Genomic DNA, 11,691 nt, shown 5'->3' on the forward strand with positions numbered 1-11,691 from the left:
CTGGGAGAAGTGAGGAGCTGTCTGAGGCTGAATGAACCCAAATAACCAGGTAAGGAGAAAAACAAAGTTAAGAATAAGGGAACCTAGGGGCTGGTGAGATGGCTCAGTGGGTAAGAGCACCCGACTGCTCTTCCAAAGGTCCAGAGTTCAAATCCCAGCAACCACATGGTGGCTCACAACCATCCATAACGAGATCTGGTGCCCTCTTCTGGAGTGTCTGAGGACAGCTACAGTGTACTTACATATAATAAATAAATAAATCTTAAAAAAAAAAAAAAAAAAGAATAAGGGAACCTGGGCTAGAGAGATGGCTCAGTGGTTAAGAGCGCTCGCTGATTGCTCTTCCAGAAGTCCTGAGTTCAATTCCCAGCAACCACATGGCAGCTCACAGCCATCTATATAATGAGATTTTACCGTGTGGGCATACAGGCAGGCAGAACTCTGTATACATAGTAAGTAAATGAATCAAAGAAAGGGGCTGGAGAGATGGCTCAGTGGTTAAGAGCGCTGATTGCTCTTCCAGAGGTCCTGAGTTTAATGCCCAGCAATCACATCCAATGCTGTCTTCTGCTGTGTCTGAAGATGTGTAGTGTATCCACATATATGAAATAAATATGGCTGGAGCGAGCAGAGAAAAAAAAAATCTTAAAGAATAAAACAAATAAATCTAAAAAGGAAAAAGGGAGCCTCCAGGTTTGATCCCAGCACCGTATTAAAGAAGGGGAGCAGGGTGCTGGAGAGATGGTTCAGTGGTTAAGAGCACCCACTGCTCTTCCAAAGGTCCTGAGTTCAAATCCCAGCAACCACATGGCCAGCAATCACATGGTGGCTCACAACCATCTGTAATGAGATCTGATGCCCTCTTCTGGTGCATCTGAAGACAGCTACAGTGTACTTAGATATAATAATAAATAAATCTTAAAAAAAAAAAAGAAAGAAAGAAAGAAAGAAAGAAAGAAAGAAAGGGAGCAGGCAGAAGACTTGGGTTACAAGCACTTGCTGCTCTTTTTAAGGGCCTGGGTCTAGATCTCAGCACTCACGTGTTCACAACCATCTATAACCCCAGTACTAGGGAATCTGATGCCCTCTTCTGACCCATATGAGCACTAGACATGGCTGTGGTGCAAGTAGACCATCATACTCATAAAATAAAAACAAATAGATCTACAAAAAGTAAATAGAAGGAAGAGAAGCCGGAGAGATGGCTTACCCAGGAATGTTCTTGCCTGCAAGCCAGGCAAACTGGCACTGATCACCAAGCCCACATGGTGGAAGGAGAGACCCAATTCCTGCAAACTGTTCTCTGGCCTTCCTATGTGTGCTGTGGAGTGGGTGGGTGAAACAAAGTGACAAGTAGAGGAGAAGGAGACAGGCAAGGGAAGGACCTGGGCTACTGGAGATTGCAATATTAACAACAAAAGATACCTTCAGGCCCGGCATGATGGCTCACGCCTTTAATCCCAGCACTCAGGAGGCAGAGGCAGGCAGATTTCTGAGTTCGAGGCCAGTCTGGTCTACAAAGTGAGTTCCAGACTATACAGGACTATACAAAGAAACCCTGTCTGGGGGGTGGGGGGGAAGACAGAGAGAAAAGATTCATTATAACGAGGTCAGAGATTAAGGTAGAGGCCCCACCAACCAGGGCTTGTGAGCCAAGGTAGGGACTTGGATGTTTGTTTTTCAAGGCAGGGTTTCTCTGTGTATCCCTGGCTGGCCTGGAGCTCATTCTGTAGACCAGGCTGGCCTGAAATTCAGAGATCCACCTGCCTCTGCCTCCCAGGTATGGGGATTAAAGGCGTGCACCACCACCTGAGGTGGAGGGAACTTGGATCTTATTCAAGAAAAAAAGAATAGATGGTTAGAGGTAACAAAGCCTGTGGGGCTTCTTGTTGCTATTCTTGACCCTGTTAGAACTTATTGTTCTCTATCTTTTTTGTTTTGTTTTGTTTTCTGTTTCTTTGAGACAGGGTTTCTCTGTATAGCCCTGGCTGTCCTGGACCTCACTTTGTAGACCAGGCTGGCCTCTAACTCAGAAATTTGCCTGCCTCTGCCTCCCGAGTGCTGGGATTAAAGGCGTGGGCCACCACCGCCCGGCTTGTTTTTGTTTTTTGAGACAGGGTCTTTAGTAACTTATCTAGCTTCAAACTCATTATGTAGCCAATGACTTGAGCTTTTTGAACCCCCTGTTTTGACCTCCCCAGTTCTAGAATTATAGGGGCTAGCCTACACACTTGGCCTAGTAGAACTGTCTGGTAAACAACACAGCATTGTCAGATACAACTGAACCTGAAGGATATGATGATACAAACTTGTAACCTCAGCACTAGGGAACCGAGGCAGGAGCACACAGTCCCTGTTCAAAGTCAGTTTGGGCCGGGCGTGGTGGCGGCGCACGCCTTTAGTCCCAGCACTCGGGAGGCAGAGGCAGGCAGATTGCTGAGTTCGAGGCCAGCCTGGTCTACAAAGTGAGTGCCAGGACAGCCAGGGCTACACAGAGAAACCCTGTCTCAAAAAAAAAAAAAAAAAAAAAGTGTCAGTTTGGGCTACATATCCAAGGCCCTGCGTCAAACAAAACTAAACTAAAACCAACACCAACAGAAAAAGGAAATTGAATATACAGTTTGGTTTTCTCGAGAAACTGATGTTCAATGTAGGCGGCTTAGAGGTTAAGAGCACTGGTTGTTCTCTCAGAGAACCTGAATTCAGTTCCTTGCACTCACTGAGTGTCCCACAACTGTGTGTAAGTCCCATCCCAGGGGGATCTGACACCCTCTTCTGGCCTCTGTGGACACCAGACACACACATGATGCCCATACATGCAGACAAACCACCTATATGTATAAAAAGAAAACAAACAAAAAAGATGATACATAGACACGTTGTTTGTGATGGTCTAAACTGAATCAACTTGAGAGAGTGAATTGTGGCATAGGAATGCAGGGTTATGCAACAATAAAGACAATTCTGTATAGACACTTCTCACAGGAAAACTGAGAAAACACAACAGAAAATAGTCACAATATCATTCTATTATAAAAGCCTAAAATCAAGGGAAATGGAGAGAAGACTGCAAATGTAATGCCATGTGATGCCGTCCTTTGAGGATAGTATGAGTTTGAGGGTAGCCTGGACCACACAGTAGGGGGGAAAAGACAAAATTAAGTTTTGTTTTAAATATTTATTTACTATAAAGTATATATGTAAGTACATTGTCACTGTCTTCAGACACACCAGAAGAGGACATCAGATCCCATTACCATGTGGTTGCTGAGAATTGAACTCAGGACCTCTGGAAGAGCAGTCAGTGCTCTTAACCACTGAACCATCTCTTCATCTCCAAAATTAATTATTTTAGGGAATCATATATAGGTGCTAAAGTAGAGCAAATGGAAAAGGAAGGTTGAAATGCTAGCTCACTCAGTCAAAGATTTGCCCTGTGAGCCGTGAGAGCCATGAGCCTAAAGGCCTGGGCTCCATCCCCAGGGATGGTGCTTGCTGAAGACTCCAGCCCTGGGGAGGCAGAGACAGGTGTGTCTCTAGCGTCCACTGGCCAGCCAACTTGGCCTACTTGGTGAGCTCTCAGCCACTGAGAGACTCTGTCTTAAAAACACAGAATGGAAGCTGGGTGGTGGCTCACACCTTTAATTCCAGCTCTTAGGAGGCAGAGGCAGGCAAATCTCTGAGTTCGTGGCCAGCCTGGTCTACGAGTGAGTTCCAGGATAGCCAGAAGGACACAGAGAAACCCTGTCTCAGAAAACAAAACAAACAAAGCCAGGACAGAATGGTTCTGGAGTGATGATGGCTCGGAAGCTGAGAGCATCTGCTGCTTTTGCAAAGGCTGTGGGTTCAGTTCCTGAGTCCCACATGATAGAAGACAGCTGTCTGGACTCTGGTTTCAGGGGATCAGATTCCCCCTTCTGGCCTCTGAGGGCAGTGCATGAATGTAGTACACTTATGTAAGTGCAGGAAAACACTCTTACACATAACTCAAAAACAAATGAAATCTTTAGAAAGGAAACAAACAAAAAACATGAAAAAAATTAATCCTGATGAACACCACCTAAGGCACACACACACAAATGCACATGCACACGCACCTACACAAACACACACGCATGCACACACATACGCACACACAGATATACACTTGTATACACACATACATGTATACATTTATACATACACATACATATATACACTTGCACACACACATGCATATGCAAGACTCTACACATAAGCAGACTGTCATATAGTCATATACCCCACACATAAACAAACCATCATACACCAAAACAAACAATAATAAAGGAAAGTCCTTGTTTATAGTTATTACAAGGGTCAGGTAGCTGGTTAGTTCTCTCCTTCTACCACTCAGGTCAGGGTAGAACTAAGGTTGCTCAGGCTGACAGGAAGCATCTTCACCCACTGAGTCATCTCAGCAGCAGATCCCATTACAGATGGCTGTGAGCCACCATGTCGATGCTGGGAATTGAACTCAAGACCTCTGGAAGAGCAGTCAGAGCTCTTAACCACTGAGCCATCTCTCCAGCCCCCTGTTTTGTTTTTGTTTTTTGTTTTTTTGAGACAGGGTTTCTCTGTGTAGCCCTGGCTGTCCTGGAACTCACTTTGTAGACCAGGCTGGCCTCGAACTCAGAAATTTGCCTGCCTCTGCCTCCCAAGTGCTGGGATTAAAGGCATGCACCACCACCACCTGGCTCCCTGTTTTGTTTTTTATTGACATTTTAAACACTCGTGTGTGTATGTGTGTGTGTGTGTGTGTGTGTGTGTGTGTGTGTGTGTGTGTGTAAATGTCTCAAACATGTCTGTGGGTGCTCCCAAAGGCCAGAAAAGGGTGTTGGATCCTCTAGTGATCCTCTAGAGCTAGGGTTGTAGGCAATTGTGACCTGCTAACCTCAGTGTTGGGTCCCTTGGGAGAGCAGCTGGTACTCTTGACCACTGAGCTGTCTCTCCAGCATCCTTTGCTGTTTTGTTGTTGTTGTTTTGTTTTTGTTGTGTTTGGTTTGGTTTTTTTGAGACAGGGTTTCTCTGTATAGCCCTGGCTGTCCTGGAACTCACCTTGTAGACCAAGCTGGCCTTGAACTCAGAAATCTGCCTGCCTCTGCTTCCCAAGTGCTGGGATTAAAGGCGTGCACCACCACTGCCTGGCTTGTTTTGTTTTTTAAGACATGGTCTCTGGTATTCCAGGCTGGCCTCCAACTCACCTCACAGGCAAGCGTGACCTTCATTTCCTGTTCCTCCCACTTCTGTCTCCCAAGCACTGAACTTACAGGCAACTCATGCCTCACCATGCCCAACTTGTCCTCAATATATTCATACCTACCCTGACACACAGAGCCTCCTCAGTTGGAATGTATAAAGCCTTGGATTCCTTCTGGTCTCTAGCAGAGCATAAACAAGTGCTGCATGTCTGTAATTCTGCGTTCAGGATCAGAAATTTAAGTTCAGGGCTGGCGAGATGGCTCAGTGGTTAAGAGTGCCGACTGCTCTTCCGAAGGTCCTGAGTTCAAATCCCAGCAACCACATGGTGGCTCACAACCATCCTCCGTAACGAAATCTGATGCCCTCTTCTGGAGTATCTGAGGACAGCTACAGTATACTTACATATAATAAATATATAAATCTTAAAAAAAAAAAGAAAGAAATTTAAGTTCATCTGAGCTACACAGCAAGTTCAAGGCTCAAGGACGGTGACCCCTTTATTTTTGGCACCTGCCAGTGTCTGGGTATATAAGATGCTCAGTAAATGTCTGCTGAATTAGGTTATACTTAATTTCCAAGTCTCTTGTCCCATGGAGAGAGGAGTGGGAAGCTAAAGGAAAAGCATAGAAAGCCTGCTGTGGTCAAGGGAGCTCGGGAATACCAATACCTGGTTACTGCACCTTGGCTATGTCCTAGCTATGATAAGACGACGGGGCAAATCATTCAGACCCTTTGCTTCTCAGCTTCCTCATCTATAAAATGAGAACGACAAACTATGAACTCTCTGGATCATGTTGGTGTGCAGTGCATGAGATGCTGTGCATTGCCTAGACAGTGCCTGGCACAGAGTAAATAATCAACAAGGGATAGCTTCCTGCAAGCCCTGTCTTCCCTACCCCACATCTCCAAAGAACTTTTTTCAGCTGTGCTTTCCCCAGCACTCAGGAGGCAGAGGCAGAGAGGCAGAGGCAGAAGGATCTCTGTGAGTTCTAGGACAGCCAGGGCTACACAGAGAAACTTTGTCTTGAACCCCACCCCTCCATACACAAAAATCTTCAGATGGGAAGCAGCTAGGCATCAAAGAAGGCCCTAAAGCGTGCACCCACAGGGTTGGGATCCCTTGGTGTGGGTATCAAGATGTAGTTTGGCATGTAGAGTAATGGAGATCTGACTCGAGGTGAGCAGAACCCAGGCAGTTGGTGAGATTTGGCAGAGCAGGCAGGAGGCCTGGGTCTTGGGGCTTTCCAATCAGGGGAAGTCCCAGGTGTGGGTATAGGGGTGCCAGGCTGGCTCCACCCAACACCCTAGCCTCAGGGGATGTGGGCACAGGTAGAAAAGTAGGTCAGATCAGGGATGGCGTTTAACCCCATTGGTCCCATGACCTGTGCCACCTCCAGAGGTGACATGGCTTCCCTCCTCCAAAGGGCCCTCCATTCTTTTCTTCAGAAAGGAAAACCTGTGCAACTGGTATGCAGCTCCATGAAAAGCCCTTGCAAACACATCTAAAGCCTGGGGCCGGATCTCAAGCACTGAATTAAGCAAAATTTGAAGGAATATCCTTAGAATGTTGGTACCCGGGGAATGGATGGAGGTGAAGGAAGATCTTCCCTCCCTAAGTAGGTTCTGTGCAAAACAGACAGCTGCTCCCGCCTACACGCTGCTGGCAGACACCTGGAGCGCTCACCTCGTGCACACTGTAGCAACTGTGGAGGCAGACATGCTAGCTCCAGGGAGTGGGGCAGGTCAGGGCTGGATCTGCAGCAGGGAGGAGTATACGGGGAGGAGAACGCTTTCTCCCCAAGAGGCTCCAGCCAGGCAATGCAAGATTCTTCATGCTGGAGAATTTGCCGGTTTGGAGCTTTGACTTTAGCATGGTAATCTCAAGCCCGAGCCTGTAATGCTTCCCCTTTCTGTGTCTCAGTTTCACTCTTTGGAATAGGAGAAGGAGTAAATGGAACCACTCAGGCTCAGCTGACCTGGAGGAGGGTCTTACTTGGGGCATACTGGACACAGGAAGGGCACAGGAATAGGGACCCCTCTCTCTTTTTTTTTTTTTTTATCATAGTGATGTGGTTGAGAGCTGAGACATCAACCCCAGGGTCTTTGAACATTTCTCTTTCATTACCCTTCTCTCTCCTTCCCAGAAAGCTCTCCTAATGCCCATGACTGGGTATAAACACACCCTTCTACAGCGCCTCTCCATCCTGATTGCCTGGTTAGTTAACACCTGACACCACCATCAGACTTCCAGCCAACAAGGGCAGGGACCATGTATAGTGTTCCCAGGGCTTAGCATACCAGTTAACACATAGTCTGTCTAATTCAAATCTGCCGAATTAATGAACAGCTCACATCGGGAAAAAAAAATCCTCAGAACACATAAAACGTTGTGTTTGAAAACCAAGGCATTATTCTACATGGAGGTCTGGACAGCCCTGGGGCTGGTTAGGACCTTCCACATACAAACTTACACATCAGCAGAGCCAAGGAGGTGCTGGCAAGCACAGACAGACCTGGTACAAGGGTAGAATTGAATAAGCACTGAGCACAAAGCCAGCACCAGCCTTGGCACAGAGCACGCCTGGAGGGAGGAGGTGTCGAAGGAGGTGAGGAAGGACGAGGAAAGCACACGTGTAGTACAAAACATGTTTTCATCATGTTCTCCCCGGGTGCCCTGGTCTCTAAGCCCCTCTAGTACTTCTGTGCCTTAATGATGTCCTTGGGGACTGTAATCCAGCTTCCCCCAGCCCCCACAGACATCTGCCAGCAACCTCTGAGTGTGGACCAGACTGAGAAAATGACCTAGTCAGTGTCTTGAAGCTAGTGAGGTTACAGGAGAAATATAGAACCAAAAGGACATTCCTGAATCTTCTTTTCCCTGCAATTCTTCTTGGTCTTTGCTCTGTTATGCAGATAGTGAGAGGGCTGGAGGGGCGGCTCAGAAGTTGGCCATGCTTGTTATTCTTCCAGAGGACCAGGGTTTGGCTCACAACACCATATAGTACAACTGTCTGGAACCCAAGTTCTAGGGGATTCAGTGCTGTCTCTTCCTCCCCCCTCCCCATTATTTTATTATTGTTTTTTCTTTTTTTTTTTTAAAGATTTATTTATTTATTATATGTAAGTACACTGTAGCTGTCTTCAGACACTCCAGAAGAGGGCGCCAGATCTCGTTACGGATGGTTGTGAGCCACCATGTGGTTGCTGGGATTTGAACTCTGGACCTTCGGAAGAGCAGTCGGGTGCTCTTACCCACTGAGCCATCTCACCAGCCCTATTATTGTTTTTTCAAGACAGGGTTTCTCTGTGTAGCCCTAGCTGTCCTGGAACTCACTTTGTAGACCAGGCTGACCTCGAATTCAGAAATCCACCTGCCTCTGCCTCCCAAGTGCTGGGATTAAAGGTGTGTGCCACCATGCCCGGCTATTTCTTTTTTAAAAACAGGGTTTCAAAACAAAAAAACAAAACAAAACTCGGGAGGCAGAGGCGGGCAGATTTCTGAGTTCAAGGCCAGCCTGGTCTATAGAGTGAGTTCCAGGTCAGCCAGGGCTACACAGAGAAACCCTATCTTGGGAAAAAAGAAAAAGAAAAAGGGGGAAAAAAGACCGGGTTTCTCTGGAACTCATTCTGTAGACCAGGTTAGACCTTGGCTGTTCTGGAACTTACTCTGTAGACCAGGTTGGCCATCACTGCCTGGCTGCCCAATACTTTCTTTTGACCTTCGCTGTTTCGTGCACACACACATACACTTCCATAAAATAACTATTAAAAAGCAAGGGTAAGCCAGGCGTGGTGGCGCACGCCTTTAGTCCCAACACCTGGGAGGCAGAGACAGGTGGATTTCTGAGTTCAAGGCCAGCCTGGTCTACAAAGTGAGTTCCAGGACAGCCAGGGCTACACAGAGAAACCCTGTCTCGAAAAACCAAAAAAAAAAAAAAAATGCAAGGGTAGCAAAGGAAGAAGTATGACCCTGTGACCTCCCAGGATATCACTTTTCTGAGCTGCCACAGTGAGCAAGCAAAGCACCTATAAATATAGCCAAAAGCTAGAAGCAGACTTAATGCTGGAGAAAGAAAAGGGGGCTGAGTCCTCCCCCACTGGGATAGAAACAGAGAGTGACAAGATGGGGAGTGGCGGAAGGGACATGCTTGAACTCTTAGATTTTTCTCCCTATCTGCTGTGTCTATTAACCTTTACACTGCTGGGACCTAAACCTAGGACTTTATATTGCTAGTCAAATGCTGTACCTGAGAACTGACCTAGCCAGCCCTCTTTTTCCTTAATTTTATGCAATGAATATCTTGCCTGTATGTATGTATGTATGTATGTATGTGCACCCAAAGTCTGGTCCACAAGGAGATGATAAGATGGCAGAGATGCTGGAAACTGAACCCAGGTCCTACTGCCGACCCCTCTCTCTTGCTCCAAGGTGATGAGGTGGGAAGGGATTTCAATGCACACTGGATTTGCATTTTTTTTTGACTACTAGCGAGGTTGAACATATTTTCCAGTGTTTCTCGGCCATTTGTATTTGTCTTTTGAGACCAGCCTGTTCATTTCATCAGCCTGTTCACTGTTGAGTTCTTTCTTTAGCTATTCCTCTTGTTAGACACATGGCTGGCAAAGGCTCTCCTGCTGCTCTGTGGCTGTCTCCCCACTTGGTTGATTACCAGTCTCCTTTGCTGTACAGAAGCTCTCTGCTTTCATGAGGGCCCTTATGCCTGCTGAGTAGCTGGGATTAAGGCCTCTGCCACCAGGCCCTGTCTGTTGTGGCTAATTGATTCTGTGTACAACTCCAGTGACTGGGTTTGGTGAGGGGGCAGAGACAATTACTGATGAGAGGGGTTGGCAAGTATTCTTGGACAGCATTCTCCCCCACCCCCACCCCCCAACACTTCCCCCTCCAGTCATAGGCTGGAACTAGGAAGTTTCAACTAGTCATAGGCTGGAACTAGGAAGTTTCAAGGAAGTAGGTTATAGTAACCAGGATGGGTAATAAATGAACAAACCCACCCACCACCGAGACAGAGACATACAGACAGATCAAGACAAAGGGAACAGGAAAACAATGGGATTTTAAACTTACTGTCCTCTTGGATGCTCTCCCATATTTGTTCACCCTCTCATCCCACTAACTGTTCCATCCCTATCTGCTACCCCAAGCTGCAGTCTCAGGGTTCCAATGCTTGGTCTCTGGGTCAAGTCCCTGAGATCCTCTAAGGAAGCTGAAGGGAAGAACCAGTGCAGAGAGCTGAGCAGGGTGGTGCCTGGGTCTGTGTCCCAGTGCCTGGGCAGGAAGGGAATGGTGCCCAAGCCCGGTTCATGAGGACAGGAGACTCATTCACTGTAAACCAACTACAGATGTGCCGGGGTGGGGTGGGGAGGGGGATTAGGGCCACATTCCCAAACCGCAGCTGGGCCCGCCCCTCCTTCCGCCAGCCACCACCAGGGCAGGGCAGGAGGGGTTAACTTTGCAGCCTCCTGGCAGGATCCCTGCCACACAGGCAGCTCACTATCCCACCCCAGCCTGAATGCCAGGGTCCAACTCCCCTCCCACACTGCTAAGAGCTGCTCCCAGGGTAACAGGCAAAGTCAACAGCAGTCAGGCCACCTGGGGACGGGACCCTGGAGTACGTATTCCCAGCCCTGGAGCGAAAGGCAGAGTTTCGTCTGCACCCCCCCCCCTTCCTCCCCCACGACGTCTCTGGTCCCTTGGGTTTGCCACAGCAAGCCTCTTCTTTTCCCTTCTCCTTCAGCTGATAATGGCTACCCAGAAAAGCCTTTCCCAGGAGGGGGATGCCTGGCCCTTAGGGTGACAGCAAGACCAGAGCTGAGTAATTCCAAAGTGGAAAATGTGATGTGATTCAGGGGCCCATTCCCCAGGTGCTGGCCACTCTGGGAGCGTTGCTGAGGATGGTCCTTTGGGCTAGTGCCTGGCCCAGCCCGTCCAATGAGCTTTCTCCTCTTCTGGAGTCGTGACCATCCCTGTGAGAGTGCTTCTGTTCTGTGCATAGGACTTCACTTTTCTCTGGCTCTGTGCTCTGTGGTATAAAGTCAAACTATTGGCTTCCCTCTCTAGGTTCGAGAGCCTTTCAGCCTCGGTTTGTTTGGAGACAGAGAATGTCCCTATTAGACACAGACTTTGGGCTTCTAGAGACCCAGCGTCAACAACATTCGTGGCGCATCTACCAGGCAGCCAGGCAGGCCTCGCTGGCTGAGCCAGACACACACCCTCGCCTGGGCTTTCTCCCTCACACCCAGCGCAAGGCTCCTCCCATCCCCCCTCCTCCCTAAAGTTCTTTCAGCCCTCCTCCTAGCCAGCCTCTCCCCCTCTAAATCCAAGTCTAAAGGTGGGGACGATATTGGCAGCGAGAGACCCACGCGCTTTAACTCCTGGAGCTAACTGCAGGCAGAATGAGAGGGAGGAAGCCTGAGAACCCAATTCGTAGCACCTTCATCGTAACCCCCACT

Source organism: Mus caroli, unplaced genomic scaffold, assembly GCF_978045245.1.
Source record: "Mus caroli unplaced genomic scaffold, Mus_caroli_1 scaffold_16, whole genome shotgun sequence".
NCBI classification, from domain to species: domain Eukaryota; kingdom Metazoa; phylum Chordata; class Mammalia; order Rodentia; family Muridae; genus Mus; species Mus caroli.